This window comes from Pseudorasbora parva, chromosome 18 (genome assembly GCF_024679245.1).
Source record: "Pseudorasbora parva isolate DD20220531a chromosome 18, ASM2467924v1, whole genome shotgun sequence".
Classification (NCBI taxonomy): domain Eukaryota; kingdom Metazoa; phylum Chordata; class Actinopteri; order Cypriniformes; family Gobionidae; genus Pseudorasbora; species Pseudorasbora parva.
The window spans coordinates 2,319,166-2,343,959 of record NC_090189.1 but is presented as its reverse complement, the minus strand read 5'-3'; the positions used below and the strand labels follow the sequence as shown (position 1 = coordinate 2,343,959).

General features: G+C 36.9%; 1 long non-coding RNA gene across 1 annotated transcript; it reads left to right on the top strand.

Annotated features, from left to right (window-relative positions):
• Window positions 1–821: 821 nt before the first annotated feature.
• On the top strand, window positions 822–4,225 carry LOC137046655 (uncharacterized). The gene is made up of 4 exons (XR_010899020.1): window positions 822–876; window positions 1,227–1,413; window positions 2,849–2,887; window positions 2,990–4,225. It is a non-coding gene; the product is annotated as an uncharacterized lncRNA (long non-coding RNA).
• The last annotated feature ends 20,569 nt before the right edge of the window (window positions 4,226–24,794 follow it).

Below are 24,794 nucleotides of genomic sequence, written 5' to 3'. Positions count from 1 at the left end.
CTGTGATCTTCTACGTCTCTTGTCAAAGTCTCCTTGTGTTTCCCTGTCCAGTGTAGGTGTCTGCAGCGAACTCTCCAGCGATTCCCACTTCCCTCAGGAAGACTTCCATTCACCTGCCCACCTGCACTTCACTTCCGTTACACTCTCCGGTGCTCAATAAACTCTGCTAACTAACACCTTTGTCTCCTGCAGTCTCTGTACCCGTGACACGGACAGTAGCCTATTGAAGTAATTTTACTTAAAAAATTTTTTTAAGTATATATACTTTATCTGTGTTCTTCTTTGGAAAACATTCAAAAACATAATATTGTACTTTTAACTGGAATACATTTCATATTGAATATCATTAATACTTCATTACATTAAAAATGTATACTGTATACTTTTACTCAAATAAAAGTGAATCAAAGTTTTACTTAAGTAAGTTTTACAAGTAAGAAAGAACTACATTTTTAATGTAATTAAGTATTAAAGGTAAGAAAACAACAATTTTTATTTATGAAATGTAGTTTGTTGTGTTTAAACTTTGTCTTCTAATAAACTATACAGGAAATATTGTGTCAGAAAACACGAAACACACACCCACACGGAATTAAAGTGTCTGGTGGAAAACGGATAAATACTCCTGAATCACCAGTTCCTGTTTCCTGATTAAATAAAGAGTTAATTTTAATGCAAAGTAAACCGAAATCAGAGACGGTTTCTCTGAATCATCTTCATGAGTCAGGATCATCTGGAAAACCCATGTCACATACCATGATGAAAGATTACTGTGGGCGTATATACAAGTCTTCATCTTCCTGAAGCTCATACAGAGCTGATGATCCTCCAATCAAGAGCAGGGCTGGAGTTTACCTCTTATCGGCTCAACACAAGGTGAATAATCAATAAAACACTTAATGAGTAAATGCTTTGTTAAGAGATTTTTATTAATGTATTTAAATCTGAACATTTGTTTCTGTAATCGTGAAACTGAACTGTAAAACTGGACAGCAATCATTAACAGATTGAAACCAAAAAAAAAATTGGCTTACAATTTAAGCAGAATTTCTAGTAAATGTCACAGCTAATGCAAAGAAAAACAAGTAACACCTTAAATTAAACTGAACTGAATTATTATTTTCTTAAAACATTTCTCCAGTAATCTTTATTTTATTTACAACTTCAAAAATAATTTTTACAGTGTTCACCTAACTTTAAATTGAACCTCTATATTTTTAAAACAGATAACAACACAAAAGCAGAATTTATGAGAAATGAACTCATGGGAGAGTGTGTATGGAGAGGCTCAAACTTAATTAATCTTATGGACAAGAGAGAAAGAAAAAATGGCGAACAAAAATGTACAATCTAAAGAAACAAAGACTCCGAGACTAGTCAGACGACAGAGCATTAACAGCGGTAAACCAAACTGTGAGTATTAATGATGATTCAGATCAAACACTGTTATGTATCTTTAATCATTAAAGGGGCGGTGAAATGCTGTTTCCTGCATACTGAGCTTTCCTCTGTTAAAGACTTGGATTCCCATCCTAAACATAGACAAAGTTTCAAAAACTAATGTTGGACGTTTGATGGAGTATTTCTGTGTTAAAAATACTCCTTCCGGTTTCTCACAAGTTTCGGAGAGTTTTTTTCGAGTATGGGTCGGCTTGACGTTAATAGAGCGGAAGGTCCTTGTATGGGCCGTACGGGCTCTTCTCCCGGTAGGGTGCGCGCGCATGACTAGAGCGAGAGAGGAAACGCACGCCCATACACACTCTCAGCTGCAGATCCAGTCGTCCGTGAACACTTCTGTCGTTATAGTCCGCGCCGCGCTCCACTTTATTCCTATAGGTGACGTCGAGCGACTTCAACGCTTCAGCACAGCATTCTGGGAAGGCAGCGCTGCATTTGAACCAATTTGAACGCAGAAATGACGGGAAGCTTCATAACATCGCTTCAGTCGCGTCGCAAAGTGGATCTCCACCGTTCACTGCTGTCAGGACTTCACCAAATCATACCAAAGAAGTGTGTTTTTGACGGAGCGGTCCCAGCGATAAAGGTTCGGTCCTGCTTTGGAAGCAGCCGGTGAGTTAAACTGCTTCAGATGTCTGTGCTGTCGGCTATCGTCGCGTGAGGAAACATCAGTAAACGACACGATCGCGTGCTTCGTCATTCAAATGCGCTAATGGACTCCATTGTTGTACTGTATAACGTTACACTAGTCTGACGTGCAAAACCGTTTTGCTTGCTACTGCTAAGGTTTAGTCGCATACAATAGTCCATAAGTCGAATCATGTCCTCATAAACTGCGAGTAAAGACACACAAATGTTGACAGGCCACTAAATACAGTCCATACCACAGAGACGGACGTCCTGCTGCTGCGGTTTCCATTTCTGCCTCCGAATGATTCTGGATCATATATCAGCTGAGATAGCGATGGGTTTCTCCACGTTTGAGGACGTCACCGCTTTGTGCGCTCGTCATTCTTTAGCTCCGCCCACATGATACGCCTCCAGGCGCTCGTTTTTTTCCGGAAAGACTCAGTACAGCCCATATTTCTTTTATAAATATAATAAAACTAAAGACTTTTTGGAGATATGAAGGATGCAATACTACTCTATAGATACTCAAGATTGACATGAGATTGACTGAAACTGAGTGTTTCACCCCCCCTTTAACAGCGTTTCATCTTCTTCTGGTGTAAAACGGTTTCTGCTTTTAAATTCACTCTGTACAAACACAACTGCATGCTTTTAAAAAGACACTGATTCACGAATCAGTTCAGTCATTCACTGGGAATCATGCTCAGTACATATTCATATTTAAATGCTAAAATCTGATGTTTGTGTTTTTCATTCCCAGTTTCTGATATTGGAGAGTTTCAGAAGAGTCACAGGCGAGGTGAGAGATTATCACAGAAAACACTGTGAAGAACTGATGCACACATCTCATGTTATTGCTCTGTGTATTATATTTCTGATAATCTCTCTCTCTCTCTCATAGAAAGCACCGGTTCTACTTCCCTAACCAGCAAAATATTCTCTGTCATGTTCAGTCACTGAACTATTTTAGCTTTAGTATTTTTTTTTGTATCATGTAATATTAATATATATCAAAACAATGGTCACACTTGGAAAAAAAGGTGCTATATGGCACTGAAAGTGGTTCTTGGCTTGTAATCATCACTGTAAAAAAATATTTTACAAATAAGTTACCTGGTTGCCTTAAAATTGAGTAAATTAAAAATTTGAGTTAATACAATGAACATTTTTAAGAATCGACAACCTTTATTCAAATATTATAAAACATTTTTTAAGCATATTGGGTAATTGTGTGTGTTTTATTTGTGATGACGCAGCCAAATTGTGCTGTTCATGATTTGGGGCGGCAGTGGCTCAGTGGTTCATGTCTACAAACCAGTAGGTTGGTGGTTCGATCCCCGGTTCCACCTGACCAAGTGTCGAGGTGTTCATGAGCAAGACACCTAACCCCAGCTGCTCCCGACGAGCTGGATGAGCCTTACATGACACCGCCGTCGGTGTATGAATGGGTGAATGTGAGGCAAAATGTAAAGCGCTTTGGATGGCCATAGGGTCTGTTGAAAGCGCTATATAAATGCAGTCCATTTATCACAATTTTATGTCGTTCAGATACAAAAATATTTAGAGTTTCTATTTATTAAACCAATTTCCTTCATTATATCAACTGAATTTTTTAATTTCAATAAATTCAAAATTAAGGCAACCAGGTTACTTACTTTTTAAATTTAAACAACAATTTTTACAGTGATAGGGAACCACTTTTGGTGCCATATAGCACCATATCTTTAAAGGTTCTCTACAGTGCCTTTGTTAACTATGTAGAACCCATTGGAGGTGCCATATCGCATCTTATTTCTTCATCTAAAAATGGAGATAAAAAGCACCTTGTAAAGAACCTTTAAAGAGGCTTGTATGGTTATTTGTATGGAAGTGCTGCTATATAGGACCTTTACCCCCCCAAAGAACCGCTGAAGAACCATATAGGGGCTTAACAGGTTACATTGGTAAAGAACCGCTGAAGAACCATATAGGGGCTTAACAGGTTACATTGGTAAAGAACCGCTGAAGAACCATATAGGGGCTTAACAGGTTACATTGGTAAAGAACCGCTGAAGAACCATATAGGGGCTTAACAGGTTACATTGGTAAAGAACCGCTGAAGAACCATATAGGGGCTTAACAGGTTACATTGGTAAAGAACCGCTGAAGAACCATATAGGGGCTTAACAGGTTACATTGGTAAAGAACCGCTGAAGAACCATATAGGGGCTTAACAGGTTACATTGGTAAAGAACCGCTGAAGAACCATATAGGGGCTTAACAGGTTACATTGGTAAAGAACCGCTGAAGAACCATATAGGGGCTTAACAGGTTACATTGGTAAAGAACCGCTGAAGAACCATATAGGGGCTTAACAGGTTACATTGGTAAAGAACCGCTGAAGAACCATATAGGGGCTTAACAGGTTACATTGGTAAAGAACCGCTGAAGAACCATATAGGGGCTTAACAGGTTACATTGGTAAAGAACCGCTGAAGAACCATATAGGGGCTTAACAGGTTACATTGGTAAAGAACCGCTGAAGAACCATAATGGGGTCTTAACAGGTTACATTGGTAAAGAACCGCTGAAGAACCATATAGGGGCTTAACAGGTTACATTGGTAAAGAACCGCTGAAGAACCATATAGGGGCTTAACAGGTTACATTGGTAAAGAACCGCTGAAGAACCATATAGGGGCTTAACAGGTTACATTGGTAAAGAACCGCTGAAGAACCATATAGGGGCTTAACAGGTTACATTGGTAAAGAACCGCTGAAGAACCATATAGGGGCTTAACAGGTTACATTGGTAAAGAACCGCTGAAGAACCATATAGGGGCTTAACAGGTTACATTGGTAAAGAACCGCTGAAGAACCATATAGGGGCTTAACAGGTTACATTGGTAAAGAACCGCTGAAGAACCATATAGGGGCTTAACAGGTTACATTGGTAAAGAACCGCTGAAGAACCATATAGGGGCTTAACAGGTTACATTGGTAAAGAACCGCTGAAGAACCATATAGGGGCTTAACAGGTTACATTGGTAAAGAACCGCTGAAGAACCATATAGGGGCTTAACAGGTTACATTGGTAAAGAACCGCTGAAGAACCATATAGGGGCTTAACAGGTTACATTGGTAAAGAACCGCTGAAGAACCATATAGGGGCTTAACAGGTTACATTGGTAAAGAACCGCTGAAGAACCATATAGGGGCTTAACAGGTTACATTGGTAAAGAACCGCTGAAGAACCATATAGGGGCTTAACAGGTTACATTGGTAAAGAACCGCTGAAGAACCATATAGGGGCTTAACAGGTTACATTGGTAAAGAACCGCTGAAGAACCATATAGGGGCTTAACAGGTTACATTGGTAAAGAACCGCTGAAGAACCAAATAGGGGCTTAACAGGTTACATTGGTAAAGAACCGCTGAAGAACCATATAGGGGCTTAACAGGTTACATTGGTAAAGAACCGCTGAAGAACCATATAGGGGCTTAACAGGTTACATTGGTAAAGAACCGCTGAAGAACCATATAGGGGCTTAACAGGTTACATTGGTAAAGAACCGCTGAAGAACCATATAGGGGCTTAACAGGTTACATTGGTAAAGAACCGCTGAAGAACCATATAGGGGCTTAACAGGTTACATTGGTAAAGAACCGCTGAAGAACCAAAATTTGGTGCTATACAGCACTTAAAGTGGTTTAAGCAAAATAAACACTTTGAGCTATATAGCACCATTTTTTAGAGAGGAAATTTACAATCCATTTCTACACATTTATCTTGTATACTTTCAGTATATGACTGAGTATAAATGAATTGTATATAGTATTTATTTGGATTTCATTATACAATGTGTTTTTTATGAATGAATCTGATCTGGGAGATGACATTTACAGCAATCATTGATGTAATCAACTGTTGTATATTATTATATGTAGATCACATTGTACTGTAACAAATCTGTAGTGAATATACCTGGTCCAAAAAAAAATTAAAAATGTTTTTTTACAAAAACCCTATAATAATTGTTATGCGTGTTTATTTTCTTGTCCTTTAATTCAAACTCAAAGAGATCAATTTTGACTGAAAATCACTGAAGGAATCTGTCTTTTAGACTCAAGAGCAGATGTGAGTTTTTATATTGATAGATTACATGACAATACAATAACACATTAAAACAAGAGGTGCCTCCGCACCTTCGGTGCTTGGCCCCTAAATATTAAGAAATATACAGTTCAAAGACACATATGCATAGCACAACAAAACAATATGGCAAGCAGCAAAACAATGCAAACCTCGTATACCCAGAGCCTTTTCCCAATCCTGCTCCAGAAAGTCACTGCAGAGTTTAACTCATTTAATCCTAATCCAACATCTAATCATGACCAGCTAAACCAGCGAATCAAGGTCTTCAGAATGACCTGAAACTGTGTGGTGATGTTTGGAGATAAACACTGCGTCACACGGATCCTTTATCAGCAGAATCGGACACATTCAGCATTTTCATGTCTCTTAAAATACAAAAATTTGCTGAGAGATTAATTTTTCCACTGACATCGTTATTTTTTTGCAATTGTTATGAAAAACGAAAGGTCATTTGATAACATCAGCTCCATTTAGGTGAGACACAAATCACAGAGAGTAAAGAGAGCCCAAAATATGTACAACCGATGAACAATTATTGAGCTGTTATATTTCTCTTTTTAGAAAGCAGTTCTATTCATTTCACTTAAAAACATTCTTCATAAGCACACTAAACAAAGTGTTTTGTGTTAATTTTCTCATTGATATATTTAATTAACAAAAGAGAGAGAGAGAGAGAGAGAGAGAGAGAGAGAGAGAGAGAGAGAGAGAGAGAGAGAGAGAGAGAGAGAGAGAGAGAGAGAGAGAGAGAGAGAGAGAGAGTGTGTTTTGACTGTCACTGAACAATGGAAACATTCCTCGGAAAGACCCGACATGAGCTTAACAAAATCGACGGCCCTTAAGACACATTTAAATGAGTCTGTTTACTTTACTTAATTAAATTAAGTTGTGTCGAAATTAGATATGTTTGTGTTCAATCAGCCTAATATATTTAAAACTGAAGTTTACTTCATTAATTTGTGTTAAAACTACATGAAATATTTGTGCTGCCATAAGTAACTGCAGAGGATCTGTAGTTCCCAGCAAGTAATCTTGACTAAATATTACTAGTTTAGTCCAAACACTCAAAAATATAAGTTAGTTTAACTTATTAACCTACAAAATACATAAACTTGAGATTTCAAGATGAATGAACTCAAAATCATAATTAATTAAAATAGCTCGGTCTGGTCTTGCTTTGATGTGATTGGTCATGCCAGGAGTTCTGCCTGGCAACAAAAACTAATTCACTGATTGGAGGACATTCACAAAAGGCGGTCCTTTTCTGTTGCTGATTCAAATTAAGATGGAGACTTTTTCATTGTGTGCAATCTTAAAATCGGTAAGTAAAAATTCGTAGTGACTAAACATTACAATAAGATGTGAACTAACTTAAAACTAACCAGACTGACTTTATTTCTGTTTTAATGAAAATAATAGTTTCGTTGGAAGTCACCATGATGGAGACCAGTGTTTGCTTTAGTTGGGCTCTTGACCCTTGACTGTATTATAATAATATAATATCATGTTTCTCTGGCTGTTTTGTGTTTGTGGGACGCATTTGGGAAGGGACACAAAGTCAAGAGAAAATATCAAGTGATGTTGTTTAATCATTGACGATGATAACATCATCATGTATTGGCAGAATCCCTGATCTCATGCATTATTAATAGTATTGAAATATTAATACAAATTTCCATGAGATTCTTTACTCTTGTGGTAATTGAACAATTTATTATTTCATTGTTTGTGCAAATTTTTTTTAAATCTACGGCATTAGTTAGACATGCACAGACATCAAGTATCCGTGTATGAATCTCTACAATGGTAACAATTAATTATTAGTTATTTTTTTATCCGATAAACAGATTAACTCTGAACATAAAACAAGCTACAAAAACATAAGAACAAAAGAGCAAAAGTAAAAGCATATAGTAAGAATAAAAGAAAATGTCAATTCAGATGTATAATTTATTCATGCTGCAATGCATGCTGAAGTTTTGATTGGTTGTACCCAGCATGGTGTTCTGAACTTCTGGTGTACCCAGTTTGGGGAACTTAACAATTTAAGTACAGTAAACGTGAGCACCAAGTTAAGTGAACTTAAATATACACGTTTTGGGAGACTCCATTACTCAATTGAATTGAGGGAACGAGTTTACTCAAATGAATTGAGTTCAATCAACATATTATGGTTTTCAGTGTGATTAAAGTGTTATTTTATGTGTTTTTCAGTAAAGGGAAAGATGTTAGTAGTTTATGTTAGTGTTTAATGTTATGTTGGACATTTAGAGGAGTTTCTGTCATTTTGTGGTTAGCATTATGCAGAAGTGTGTGTGTGTGTGTGTGTGTGTGTGTTTAGTAGTGATGTTACTGTTACTATAATACTGATCTGCCGACATTGTCTCTCTATGATAAATTAAAATAAGCTGATAACATCACTGTTTACTCCAGTACGACTGTACCGCCAAATCTAATTTTGTCACAATATTATCCTGTTTGACACTGTGAAGCTGCTTTGACACAATCGGCATTGTAAAAGCGCTATATAAATAAAGTTGATTGATTGATTGATTGATTGATTGATGTTACGTCTGACACCGATGCTCCGAAGCTTGCTTCAAATTCGAACAGTCCTTGAAATAAACCACTGCTTCGGAGCTTGTATCATTACGTCACTAGTCACGTGAAAATGCCTTCTGAAGCAAACACACTGCTTCACTCCTGTAGTGAACCACCTGACTGCTTTCACAGCCCAATCAGTGTTGACAGGTTTGAAACCTGCCGGTGTATTTCTTATGTGCTTTCACACATGATACTGCCATGCTAAAAAATATATGAATAAATAAAACAAACAATAAATAAATAAAAAAACACTTTTACTGAAATTCTATTGCATGTAATGGTTTTCATGGGAATTGTATTGGTTGTAATGGGAATTATTGTGGTCTCTGCGGGTCTCTTCTGATATATGTTGGGTTCTATTGGTGGGGGCATCACATCCTAATGGAATATGTCCCACACACAAAGAAATAAAAAATCTGTAGTGGTTTAAATTGTAAAAGCCAACGGTTCCTATTGGTATTTTAATAGAAACCAATAGAATTTCTGTGATGGTTTCCAGCTTTTTAAAGCTGGTCTGATCTTCTGTCCTTGTCTAAAGAAATAATTACACACACACACATCATTAATGTTTTATTATCAAGGTGAACACATGAAATTCCTCAGTATCTGTAAAATTTACCTACATAAATGAGTTTTGAGGAGATGGTGCTGCAATTTCTATCTGAATGAAGCTTCGAGTAATGAACCATTTTCGACACAATTGTATCAGAAAGCAATAATGCTTCGAAACGCTTCATTTGGCCATCACTACTGTTTAGGCTGTGGGCACTTATATACAAACTCATTGGATGAATTCCTGCTCTCAATTAAATATTTTTAGTTTGTCCAATGAGTTAATTTTGCATTTTATTTTTAAAAATATGCTTGCTGTTGTTTAAATTTTTAAAGGAAAATTAAATTGATAACTGTTCACCTTACATAATAAACTTTTGTAAATTTAACATAACATCATTAAGTAAACGGCACATAAATATTATGTAACAGTGACAAATTCAAATGGTTTGTATTCAAAGAAATTGTGTCAGCTTTACTTTAATTTTTTTGTTCATATAACTAAATTGTTATTTGTAAAAATTGCTCAGTATAGTTGTGTGCAACCACTTGCCACATATTTAAGTAAATTCAACAAGTAATTTTTTTGAGTGTAGATATGCTTTCTGTTTTTACGACTGACTTTAGGTTGTTCCCCAGTATCCGTATGAGAAACAAAAAGCCAATTCATAACTTCAGAAAGTTATGTGAAAAACGTGAAAAATTATGTGAAGAATGGTGTCGAAAGGATATCATGACAACCGTGAGGGCATTCAGCTCTAAATACAAGGGCTGTATTCATATGATTATCAAAACAACATGTGAAAATACATAGCTTGACAAGGCAATACATCATGAAAGAATGCCTGGAAAACACAGTATGTGATGATGATACTACAGATGCAAACAAATGAGGACACTGAAAAACCCCTTAAAAAAAGAGCAGCACCTGGAAAACACCTCGTTTTCTCATAAATTTTAGTGAAGCAAGTGAACCCATCGGAACCAATCTTTCTATTAACCGCTGGAGCATATTATCAGATGTTAACCTTACTCTGGCATCAGCTGTTTTGACATCCCTCCACTTCCCCAATGGGACCAACATTATTTAGGCATCTCTTTACCGCTCATCTTCATTAGTTGTCCCACCCGGGGGTTTTTTTAGGCTCGAGTTGAAGCTGCTTCCAAATACACTTAACCGTTATAGCTTAACGATTATATGGAAAAACAAACTCATGATCTGAGGTTATTATTTATAGGAAATAATTGAGACATGATAGAGAAAATTACCTCTTCACATCCTGGCCACCTGTTTGTCTGGTTGTTGGATGATCCTTGTCTTGTGTTGTACAGTCATCAATTATATATTTATTTAAATACAGTAAAGTATGTAGTGAAAAGTGTAAAATAAAACGGGAGAAGAAACAAGAAAAGAACAAGACTTTTAAAAGAGTCACTGGGTTTATTTAGGCTAAGTGGAAACTATATTTCCAAAAAAAAGAAAAGGTTTGTGTCCAATTCTAGACCTGCGCCTTTTAAATCACCGTGAAAAGAAGCTCAAATTAAAGATGCTCACTTTAAAGCAAATCAACGATTGGTAATTCTCGCTCAGTCAGAGCACAAGGCATCTCATCATTTTTAACATGTTATTTTTAAGAAAAGTCGACACTGTTCACACTTGTCATGTTGGGTTGGATTAAAACGAACCCTGGTGCGATTGCTCGTTTAGTGTGAACGCTGCCATCCGAACCCTGGAGCGCACCAAACAAGCGGACCGAGAGCGCTATAAAGACGGGTCTCGGTCCGCTTCCAAACGAACTCTGGTGCGGTTCGACTGATATATGAACACAACACGGACCAAAGACATGTAAACGGACCAAACACTGGACGTAATGTCACAAGATGCGACGTTACAAGTCAGCTGATTTGACGACGCAATATTTGATGGCCCCTCATCAATATTTGGTCTGACAAAAAATGTTTCGAAAATGCTAGAAAAAACGCACAAAAAGCATCCCTGGTTCTTCTATTAGTCGGTACAGACGACAGAACTGCCGTCTCTTTTGCAGCAGATCTTCGTGTCTGCACAACGGAGGAACTCCTGGAGCTGGTTTGAATGTTTTGAACATTTTATGAGATCTTCATGAGTTCATAAAATGCATAAAATGATTGCGTTGTTCTGAATGTTCGGTAAGCGAGCTCCTACATCATGTAAACCAACCAGTCAGGTTGTGAGCGTCTCCCGGTGCCTTTGGTTTGGTAACTTTAGGTGCACTGTTAAAAATGCCAGTGTGAACACTAAGCGGACCAGGACTATATGCTTTGTTTTTTTTGGTCCGGACCAAACAAACCAAACTATAAGTGTGAACTCACCCTGAGCCTTAAAAGGATAGTTCAACCAAAAATCATAATTCTGCCATTATTTATTCACCCTTTAATTGTTCCAAACCTGTATGACAATATTTATTCTGCTGAACACAAATTAATTAACCCAATTAATTAACCAGATTGACTTCCATAATATGGGGAAACTACTATTGAAGTCAATACGGCCCATTAGCTCTTCAGTTACTGAGATTCTTTGAAATATTGTATTTTGTGTTCAGCAGAAGAAATAAACTCATGCAGGTTTGGAACAACTTGAGGGTGAATAAATGATGACAGAATGATATTTTTTGGGTAAACTATCCCTTTAACCCCAACCCCTTCATATGCGCGAGAACAGCATCTTGAAGAGAACCACTTTTCTAGGCGTAATTTGTGATTCGCTAACTATGCAGACATGTCTCTCTCTGGCTCGTGTCTCTTCGATTCTCTCAGCTGTGAATGCTGTAAATCTATAGCCAGTCACTCACTGTCCAACCGTTTCAGAGACGGATGGGTCCCATGGCAGGCCTGTCTAATGGGATGACTTCTGGTCTGCAGTGGTGGCTCAAAACTAAGGGGTTTTCCTATACTTGGCATAATAAAGGGCTTAGTCATGTGGAAAAAAAAAAACATGGTTCCTTTCCTAAGTGTGTTTGGGGCTTTTTGTCGTTGAGTCATGCTAACGATGGATACTTCCCTCACGGATCACATATAGCTCTCTGACTTAATAACAGAGTCAATCTTGGACTGGTGATTCCTACAATGTAAAAAAAAGATCTAAAAATTAAGTTACCTGGTTGCCTTAAAATTGAGTTCATTGAAATTAAAATTTAAGTTAATACAATGAACATTTTTGAGAATTTACATCACCCTTTATTCAAATAGCATTAAAAGGTTTTGTAAGCATATGCATAATTGAGTTTTATTTGCAATAATGCAGTGAAACATTCAAAATTTTCATGATTTATCACAACATTTTTTATGCTGTTTGTTCAGATACAATAATATTTTGAGTTTCTATTTATTAAACCAATTTCCTTCATTGTATCAACTCAATTTTTTTAATTCAATGAACTCAACATTTTAAGGCAACCAGGTTAGTTCCTTTTTTTAAGTTAAATCGACAATATGTACACTGTAAAAAAAGGCACATTTTGAACTTTTGCAGTACAATCGACTTGGATGTTTAAGTTATTTGAACTTAAATTATGTTAAACTGACTTTAAAAAAATGAGTTACATCTTGTATAACTAATACAAAAAGTTTAACATGTCTTAACTTATTTTGATGAGTTAAAACAACGTAAAAACATATGTTGTCATTTATTGAACATATAATTTTTTACAGTGTAAACTTTATTGCTATCATCATTGGACGCCATAAACATTGCCACCATACATCGGGGAATCAACCGTAAGTGTATGACCATAAATGTAAGACTGGAAAAAACTAGCAAACGCCAAAATGTCTAATCGAGGAACAAGGACTCTGAGAAAACAAAGGAAATTATCATCTGAACTCATTCATAGAGTTAGAGTCTCCGTCAGAGACGACATCGCACTGAGTGAACCATCGACGAGTGACTCTAATTTACAGGCCTTTCCTTTCACATGAAACTTTCTGATTTCTCTTATAATGAGATCACCTGAAAGACACCAAAAAATCTACTTGATTCTATGTTAGTCCTCACGATACAGTATTATCTGTGTTCGATATCGTTTGAAATGTCTCAGTGCGACTGATACAAATATCTCTACTCCACAGAAGTAAACTAGAACATCATAAAGGTTTTAGGAGTTTAGAGATATCTTGTCTTAGTATGGTGTGTGTGGCGTTCAGCCATTTGGTCTTTCGTCAATACAGGTCTATAGGACTTGATTAATGACAAATTCCCATTGGTAACATATATTTACATTTGAAAGAGTTTTGCGTCATGGTCTGGGTATTTAAAGAAATGTTATCAAGAGCTCAGCGCTCGATACTGTAGTCAGTTCAGCCCGTAATGTTGGACGTCTCAAGATAGCCAGCATTATGTAATTTTCAGAAGTCAGGTATATATTTCATTCTTTACTTCAGAGTATTTGATGGATTACCTTTGAATTGATTATGTAATTGGCTTTATACATTTACCTGATTGTTAATAAATTGTTATGCTTTGATTGATTCTGACTTGCTCTGGAATTATTCAGGTTGGATATAATTTCAACAAAGGGTTAAACGGAATAATTAAATGTGTAGTTAAACTATTAAAAATGAATGACCAAATAACCAATTGGCATTCTAACCTAAATTCTAAATTATGATTAAATGGAGTCAGATAACGAGGAATTGGAAAAAAATCATTTTCCCCGCTGAAAAGACGAACGCGCAGCGAACTTCACCCGCCGATCGTTAGCCTCCATTGGGACGATTTGGGCGGCTTTATAAAAACAACAAATAAACTCAATTCAAAACGTACCAAAACATACATTACCAAAAAACAACCTAAACACAATCAAAACACACAGATTACAGATATCAAGAAGTCAAAGACAGTACCTTGTTCTCCATTTAAACCAGAAGCTGAAGCTCCTCGCACCGTGAACCGCTACTGCTACGACCTCATGTCTCTTCTTCTTCTTCTTCTTCTTCTTCTTGGGAGTTTTACGGCAGCTTGCATATCTGTTGCATTACCGCCACCTACTGTGTAAACTTCTCTTCACACTATATTATTTTGTCCAGTCCAGTTTGCTTAAAAAAAATCTAATAAATATTTTCTTCCTTCCTGTTTCTCTGCACATTCGAAAATACATTTAAATTTCTCTCTACATTGCAAAAAATTATTTAGAATAAAAGTTACCTGGTTGCCTTAAAATTTTGAGTCAATTAAAATTTAAAAAATGAGTTATTACAATAAACATTTTTGGGAATCGACAACCTTTATTAAAATATTATTAAAAGATTTTGTAAGCATATTGGGTAATTTAATTTGTTATATTTATATAGCGTTTTTCTAGACACCCAAAGCGCTTTACACAGAAGGGGGAATCTCCTCAACCACCACCAATGTGCAGCAGCACCTGGATGATGCGACGGCAGCCATATTGGGCCAGAACGCTCACCACACACCAGCTGATTGGTGGAGAGGAGACCGAGTGATGAAGCCAATCAGGTTATGGGGATTATTAGGAGGCCATGATGGACAGAGGCCAATGGGCAAATTTGGCCAGGATGCCGGGGTTACACCCCTACTCTTTATCGAAGGACATCCTGGGATTTTTAATAACCACAGAGAGTCAGGACCTCGGTTTAACGTCTCATCCGAGAGACAGTGCTCTTTGTCAGTATAGTGTCCCCATCACTATACTGGGGTGTTAGGACCCACACAGACCACAGGGTGAGCGCCCCCTGCTGGCCTCACTAACACCATCACTATACTGGGGCGTTAGGACCCACACAGACCACAGGGTGAGCGCCCCCTGCTGGCCTCACTAACACCTCTACCAGCAGCTCCTGGTTTTCTCAGTTGGTCTCCCATCCAGGTACTGACCAGGCTCAGCCCTGCTTAGCTTCAGTGGGAAACCAGTCTCGGGCTACAGGGTGATATGGCTGCTGGTAATTGTGTTTTATTTGTGATGACGCAGCCAAATTGGGTTATTTTCATGATTTATCACATTTTTTTATGTGGCTCAGACACAATAATATTTTGAATTTCTTCAAAAGTCAAACCAAGTTTTTTTTTTTTTTTTTTTTTTACAGTGTACTAATCCTAAACATTGTAACTGGGTCATCATCATTACTTGCCTTTCTTTCTTAAACATGTTCAACTGATTCATACTCCCTACACTGACTGCCCATTCCTGTTGGATGTTTTCCCAAAATATGAATAGTATAATCTAGGCCTCATTTCATACTGAACTGTTTGAACAACACTCAACAGCTGTGTCCCATTTCATTTAATTTCGAAGGCTGTATCCTGTGCAATTCTGTTTGAGGACACGTATACCGTATCCTACACAGGTGACAGGACGTGTCCTCAATCAGAATTAAACACACAGGCAGGAAGTATCTTTAGCCTCGTTGCGCTCTCAGGCCAGTTATATGAATGAAAATTATTTATAACTTGAAAAGGCCTATGACATGTTTCTTGACAGCAATATACTGTTCTGAACGTTTAAACAGCACGAAACACTTGTAATCCTGTTTACCACAACTATCTGTTTGAGTTAATACAGCTTAAAAAACAAAAGCAAGCTTGAACCACTTACATTTAAACACCACATCAACGCTTGCATGTATATCTGGCGGTGGTGCCATTTTTCCGAATAATATTAAAAAAAGACGGTTGTTAACGGCGACACAAAGAATTGTAGGATACTCCTCATGCACACTCCGACTTCCTGTGAGAGAAGGACGCACCCGACGGTCACATTTGGAGTGTCCTCACTCACTTTTTTTAAGTGAGATGGCCTTATGACGTATAAAGCCTTCAAATGCGACCTCCGGAGGATACAGCCTTCTGAAATGAGACACACGAGTACAGCGAAGCAGAGATATCTCGGCTCTCATCCTCACGTTCTCCGGCTGTTGTTGAACGATCTCAATGTGTTGCGTGATATCTCTGTGCCCAAGTAGCAGTGCTTCGCCTGTGCTTCCCCATGATATAGTCCCAAGTTAATATCTGCCAAAGAAATCGCCTAGTCTTAATCTGCATCGCTATTTGTACTCGTTGTGAATACGCAGGACACAAGTAGCTATTAGTTTTTTTTTTGGATCACTTTTACTCATTTACATTTGATAATTTAGCAGACGCTTTAATCCAAAGCGACTTACAAAAAGGGGAGAGCAATAGAAGCAACGAAACAAACAAGGCCAACAACCTGTAAGAGCTGTAAGGCAATGACCAAACAAAGGCTAACTCCTCCACACACACACCGCGAGAATACACCAAAACTACTCATACACACCACACCACTGCACTACACAGACACACTTATCCAACAACACATGAACAAACAATCAAATGAGAAAAGTTACAAACACTTACAGAGTAGTTGTCTCTCAGTCAATCAATGCTTCAACTCAGGGACATGCTACATGGCAACATAGGATTCCATTCATTATGCTAAGCTAAGCTAGCAGCGTCCCTGCCAAACTAAAACAATGCATGCACTGAGACAAAAATGCATTTGCAGGGTTGCCAACTCTCACGCATCTGGCGTGATTCTCACGCTTTCAGGCTCTGTCTCACGCTCTCACTCCGCCCAACACAATCTCACGCCAAATTGCCAAACCTGCTTTTGATATTAAACAAAGCTAAGCTTTAATTTTTTTAAATGTGTTTTAATGAAATTCAAACAATAAATAGCGTTTTGGCGCTAATGTGGCATAATGTTAAAGCCAGAGGCGTTGAAAAGCGGAGTTGCATGCTCTCGTCTCCCTGCGGCGCGCGCTGGTCACGTGGCCCATGAGCGCTCAATACTTCTAGCGCCGTGCCAATGAATTTAAATGGCTTAAGCGGATACACAACAGTTTCACTATATAGATGTTTGCTGCAAGTTTTGGTAAACAGTACAGCATAGTGTTAGTGTTTATTGATTATTAAGTCAGCCATATTTACAGGATCGTTTTATTATGGAGAGTGATAGAGATTCAACATTGTTAACATTAATGTTATTCTTGTATTTAGCCCTCAGGTATTCCTTACTAATAGGTCACAATCATACTCATTAAATTATATTTATTGAATATTTCGAGGAGATCTTTTGTACTAAATACTATTTGTGCAACAATTATTGTCAATAAATGACCCCTTAAAATATTTTTCTTCTAATATTTGTATTTCTTCTAAAATTTATATTACAATTAGTGTAGTAATTAATATTAAAATAGAGAATTCCAATTCAAAGAGGCAAATTAAAGTCATTTTGTGGCTAAAAAATATTAATGTGTATTTGTAATGCCATTAGGTGCCTTATGGCTCTTTAATAAATATCCATGTATCTAATCTAGTTGCTCAAAAATATATTGCAGTCTTTGCATTCTAATAAATATTTAGATATGATGATCAAACACTAGATTTCTTTAAATGTGAAATTTCAAAACTTAAATAACTTGCATCCTAATCTTTTTAATGAATAATGATACTTATATAAGCAGTCACAAGTGAATATTAAGGAATGGCACATATAATTTGACCCAAGAAATGTTTAAACTAGTGCTAAAACAAACATATTATTATGTACAGTATATATACTAGATATAAACTGATACTGAATCAAGATCAAAAGCATCACCCCCCCCCCCGGCCCTCAAAAAATCTCACTCCAACCTAAACTTTAAAGTTGGCAACCCTGCATTTGCCCACATATCTAAATGTAGGAAAGAAGTTGAATAAGCCCTATGTAGATCGAAATTTTACCGTTTAATATTATTTAGTATTATTAGTATATATAGTCAGTTAATATTATGTATTTGTATTATTATTCTTTACTCATTATCATTTGTATAATCATCATTATTTAGTCAGAATGAGTCTGAGCACAGGAGTGTGAGAGACATGGAGAGGAGATAATTTTGAACACAGGAATATGTAGCATAAGTTTTCCAATTATGCACATGTGACTGTAATTCTCTGTAAGGAAGTATTGTGTAGCATGATGTTGTTTTCCTACCAATGCATATGACACATGTTGCAAGTTCTGTACAAGACATATTTTGAACAATGAACAACAAGTTTCTCTATGCATATGTCCTAGGGTATATTATGTCGCGTCAAAGCACGAGGTATAGTGCAAACAACCTGTTTATCTGGTAATGTAATTAATTTCTCTGTCTGAGCGACCTATAAAATCCAAACTGGGTGTCCAGGAAGACAGAGAAAGCTGGAATGAAGATCATCTCCTAGGAAAATTGTCTTTCTCTCCTATGTCGGATATAAAATTATATAAAATAAATCTCTTGGCAAAATAACTGGTGTCCGGTCCTGTGAATTAAACTACCACGGGGGTAAAGCTTAATTTTTAAGCAAAAATAGGTTTCCATTAAATACGATGCCTAATCATGAATAACTTAAAGTCCCAGTGAACCAGAAGTAGCGAGTGAGTTTTCTTCAGTGCTGTGACGTATTTCCAAGTGAAAAGAGGGCAGGATTTTACCTCAGTGCTCCTTCTCTCCATCTCTCTCATCTCATCTCCATCTGGCAGACTAACGGCCGGAGGAGCATTTTAAAACCACAAGCCATCAAACTGACATCATCTGAGAAGAAACGCCATAACTTTTCAGATTTTGATTAAAGATTACCACAGCAAACAATTATTTTCTGTGTATTAACTTGCACAAATTAATTGTTCACCCTAAGACCTGTAATGTGTGCTAACAAAGTAAATAGTCCTCATGGAATCAAAAACGACCTTAAAGGGAGTGTGTGTAAGATTGTGGCCAAAACTGGTCCTGCAATCACTTTAAATGACTGTAGAGCGGTGTGTCCCCCTCCCCCTCCCCCTGACTCGAGGTTGCCAGATTGGCTGCAGGATCAGCAGAACGTTTGTAGATCTGCAGCTGTGGTAACTAGAGCAGATCTGGCAACCCAAACACTACTGACTCGTGATTGGTCGATAGATGGAGGGCGGAGCTTCAGGCCAAAACACATCATGACATCATCAACATCAGCTGAGGGCTGCAACAACAACTTTAACGGGACATTATCCTGCCGGACTACTGTTGGCAGTGATAGAAATGTTTGAAATTAACATGATTTCTTAATGTCTTGTGACATATCAGGGGTATTTTATAATTCATTGAAATACATTTCTTCAGAGGAGGTAAAAGTACTCAAAAGTTATACTCGAGTGAAAGTATATATACCTAAATAAAAAAAAATACTCCAGTAAAAGTAGAAAGTCCTCCATTCAAACATCACTTGAGTAAAAGTACAAAAGTATCAGATTTTAAACGTACTCAAGTACCGAAAGTAAAAAGTAAATACTCAAATTAACTGTAAATATCAATAACTAAGCAGATACAATCTTTTGGGACTGATATACAATGCTTTGCATTGAACAAATGATAAGATTAGATACTGCAATTAAGAATTTGTTAGATTTGCAATTAATAGGAGACAATGAAGCACCTTAAGGCAGTATAAAGGGTTAAACTTAAAATAGACATGTTCCATAACATTAGCTCCATAAAACAGATGAGGAGCAAGATACTATTAACTAATTCAAAATTAATTCAAAAGCCATAACCACAATGACATATTACGTAACAATTAGTCATGTGCCTCAACAAGTAAAGTCATAATATAATTTTGCCAATTGTTATGATTAATGATGAATTAAACACAACTGAGAGTCGGAATGCATGGCTTTGAATACATGAATTTACATTATTAGTTAATGTAATATGTTATTAGGGAATTAATGATGTCAATAGCAATTCAATCTATTAATCATGATGAATGTTCATTAGTTGCTGATGCAGTAATCATTAATAAATGGTTTAGTTCTTCATTAGTAATACATTAACTCATGATTATCTGTGCATTAGTTAGGCATGAATTATAATAGTGTATGTGTATGTGTATTGCTAAAACTACAGGCTATTATTCTTGTTGCTTCAATTCTCTCACTGCAAATCAGTTTTCTGACATGTATCATAGTAATGATGCTTCAGCAGCAATTTCAACTGCTGCTGAGCATTCGTCAAGCCCTGAAAATTTAATTTCTCTTTTTAATTCTTCTTGTTCTGATATTTTGGACTCTATAGCACCACTTAAATTCAAATGCCCAAGATTTAAACCACAACCATGGTTGGATGACTCCACTCGCACACTTAGACAGATCTGTCGGAAAGCAGAGAGGAGATGGAAAAAAGATCATCTTGTGGTATCATTTGAAATCTTTAAAAACTGCTTGCTGAATTTTCAAAAAGCAGCAAAAAAAGCAAGAGCTAAATACTTCTCTGATATTATTACTAAGTACTCTCACACACCTAAAATCTTGTTTAGTACTATAAATTCGATTATTAATCCCCACATTTCTAACGAAGTTGAACCATCTCTTGATATCTGTGTGAGATTTTTGAGGTTCTTTACTGAAAAGATTGATGGTATCCGATCAGCCCTTATTCCTTTCCAATCTATTTCTCTGCTTGACTGTTCAGTTCATACAGCTACTTTTAATAGTTTTCAGCCAGTGTCTCTTTCTGATTTGAAGAACATAGTGATGCAGATGAAATCTACAACATCTCCCCATGATGTTGTTCCCTCTGACATCATTAAAGGTTCTTTTGAGACTATTGGCACTAGCATTCAGTTAATAATTAATTCTAGCTTAGTCTCTGGTTTTGTCCCACCAATTTTAAAGCATGCAGTCGTCCAGCCGTTGCTTAAAAAGCCCAATGATGATGTAAGGTGTATGAATAATTATCGTCCTATCTCAAAATTGCCATTTCTTTCAAAAATTTTGGAAAAGGTTGTCCTATCACAGTTACTACCTTTTTTAAAGTCGATTCAGGTACTTGAACCATTCCAATCGGGTTTTACAACTCATCACAGCACTGAAACAGCTTTGTTAAAAGTGATGAATGATTTGTTACTTGCAGTTGATTCTGGTGAAAATGCAGTTTTGATTTTACTAGATCTGAGCGCCGCTTTTGACACTGTGGACCATAATATCCTTCTGTCACGTCTTGAACAGTGGGTAGGTGTTAAGGATACAGCACTGCTGTGGTTTGATTCGTATATTAAGTCTAGGACATATTCGGTGGCTATTGGCCAGTTTTCTTCACCTTCTGTCCCTCTCTCCTGTGGGGTTCCTCAAGGGTCCATTCTGGGGCCATTACTTTTTAACTTATAAATGCTTCCACTTGGTAATATAATTAGGAAATATAAGATTTGTTTTCATTTGTATGCTGATGATTCCCAGTTATACATCCCGCTGAAATCTAGAGACTCTCTGCAGCCTCTCTTGGACTGTCTTGATGATATTAAATGCTGGTTGGCAAATAACTTCCTCCAGCTTAACAATGAAAAAACTGAGGTAATTATCTTTGGTCCCTCCAAAACCAGAAATTCTAAAATTCTATAGTCAGTTATTTAGATAATCTCACACCATATGTTAAGACACATGCAAAAAATTTAGGTGTTATTTTGGATTCTGAGCTTTGTCTTGAAAAACAAATTAGCTCAGTTGTTAAAAACAGCTTTTATCAACTGCGAATAATCTCTAGACTTAAATCAACTCTTTCCTTCCAAGATTTGGAGACAGTTATCCATGCATTTATTACATCACGGCTGGACTATTGTAACTCTTTATACCATGGTCTTCCTCAATCTTCATTGGCACGTTTACAAAGGGTTCAGAACGCAGCAGCCAGACTGTTAACTTGTACAAAAAAACGTGAGCATATCACTCCAATCTTGGCTTCTCTTCACTGGCTTCCTGTTTATTTTAGAATTCAATTCAAAATTTTGCTGATTGTTTTTAAAGCTTTTAATGGGCAAGCCCCATCTTACATCTCTGATCTTGTTCATTTAAATTTAACGCCTAAGTCCCTCAGATCTGCCAATAGAAGTCTCTTATATGTCCCACGGTCTCGGCTAAAAATGAAAGGAGACAGAGCCTTTGCAGTTGCTGCTCCAAGATTGTGGAATCAGTTGCCACCTGACATTAAGTGTGCTCCTTCTGGCTCCGTTTTTAAATCTAGACTAAAGACACATCTTTACGTTTTAGCATTTCCTGCTTATTGATTTTTGGATTAGTAACTGTTTTCTAATTCTATTTTTTAATTATTATTTTGTTCTTTTTATTTTCATTTTAATGTATTTTTATTATTGTTTTGTACAGCACTTTGGTCAGTGCAAGCTGAATTTAAATGTGCTTTATAAATAAAATTTACTTACTTACTTACTTACTTACTTACTAATAGTGCACCTGTATTGTAAAATGTTACCGATGTTTTCATAGTAAATTGTGTGCCGCAAAATATAAAAGTTGGGGAAACACTGAGCTAACGTTAGTGTGGCAAACCTGACCTGTCAGCTTTTCCAAGTCTATACCCGACTGGATCATCCATGACCGACCAGACCGGTTTGGAGATCAAGTGTAATAAATACTTAATACTTGGAGCGGGCATGGGGAAATGTATTGGAGTAAAAAGTAAACTTTGCCTTTAATATTGTAGTGGAGTAAGAGTAAAAGTAGATGCAAATAAAATATACTCAAGTAAAGTACAGATCCCCGAAAAAAATACTTAAGTAAAGTATCAAAGTATTTTTACTTGATTACTTACCACCCCTGCATTTCTTACATACAGCTCCTTTAAATGCTTTTATATATAAATAGCCCAACATCCAGAAGCATTCAGTATATGAAACAACATTAATAAGGATCAATAAATAATACTGAAATACTGATTTTATTTGACATTGTCATGCACAACACGGGCTGATGGGACAGATGCACACACACTGTTTTGCACGGGTTCATGTTAAAGAGCCACTATTCACATAATGTTTTCTCTCTTAAAATATAATAAGCGTAAATATCAGTATTATCATATATGTGTAAAGAATTGAAGGCTGTCATGTAGGCCTAAAATAAGAGCTTTATTATACAGTTCAGTCTGTCTGTTATTATTTCAACCGTTACTCCTGAGTGGAGGCTTCTGGAAATATTGAGTTTATATGTAGATTTATGCTTCAAGTTTAATGGTGCAACGCAAAGATATTTAGTAGTGCATAAGTTGTAACTTAGTGCCTATTTATGTCAAAACTACACTCAAAAAAATAGCACATTGGTTGAACATGATTTAATCGTGGACAGTGGTTCCACGTGATCACACCACATTATCTTCACAACGGTGGATGATGTTCAACCAGCTTGAAATATTTGTGTTCATTTAACATGAACAGATAAGTTAAGTTAATTCAGGTTAACATTTTTAATTTTGTCCAAAACTATTACATTTGATTACTCTGAAATGAATATAAAAAATCTAAACCAATAATCCAGTTTAATTGATTATTTTTATTTAGTGAAATGCTATTTTTTTCAACATTTACAAAACCTTTTACATTACAAGATTGTATTGGCTAGATGGTTTTGTTAGGCTGCTTTCACATCTCTAGTTCGGTTCATTTGGTCCGAACCAAGGGCAAACAATTATACATTGTGGCATTTTTCAGCCTCTTTGGTTCCTTTTCACACCACACTGATTGCTTTGGTCTGAACCAGTTGAAACGAACCAAAACGCAGGCACATGACAACATCCACATCACTCATTGGCCATGGCGTATTTCCTAAACTGCTTTTCGATTGGTCAGAATTTACGTGTGGGAAAATTCCAACAGAAGAGGAAAAGCCAGCAAACTATAATAACCCTATGGAGAGACGACTGCAGGCTGGTTTAGTCCCTGGCCATAATCTACTACACTGTGTGTATTTACCACAGTATGCAAATACATTTCTATAATGACACGCGGATGCGACGTAAACACAACGCTCTAATGCACTGCAGACGGCGACCGCGCATCACTCGTCACTTCAAGAGGAGCCGTGCATTAATTATTAACTCTTGACATGCTCATCTTCCCGAAAATATTTCCAATGATCTATCAGGTAATAATGTCATGCACACAATGTCAGCGCAGCTAACTACGGCAGCTGGTTCAGTCCAAAAATGATCAGTACTTTTGCAGTTGGTTCTGTTCGAGGTCGGATCACGTTCTCACCACAGACGAACCGCTCCAGATTTCGTTTGAAATCATACCGAGACCACCTCTTCTAGGAGGTCTCGGTCCGCTCGTTTGGTCTGCTTTTGGTGCGCACCCGAGTGTGATTGCTGCTTTCAGACCTGACCAAACGAACCGCACCAAAGAGGGAAACGAACTCTAGTACGATTCAACCGAACTAAATGAGGCAGGTGTGAAAGCAGCCTTACATAGCACTTTATTAAAATAGCACTTTATTAAAACATTTACTCTCCAAATTCAGCCCGTTTGCAGAGCATGATGGGAAGTGAAAGTCCTGTTTGATTGGCTTACTTGATTGAATCATGTTATCTCAAAATAAACACATCAAGTTATGTCA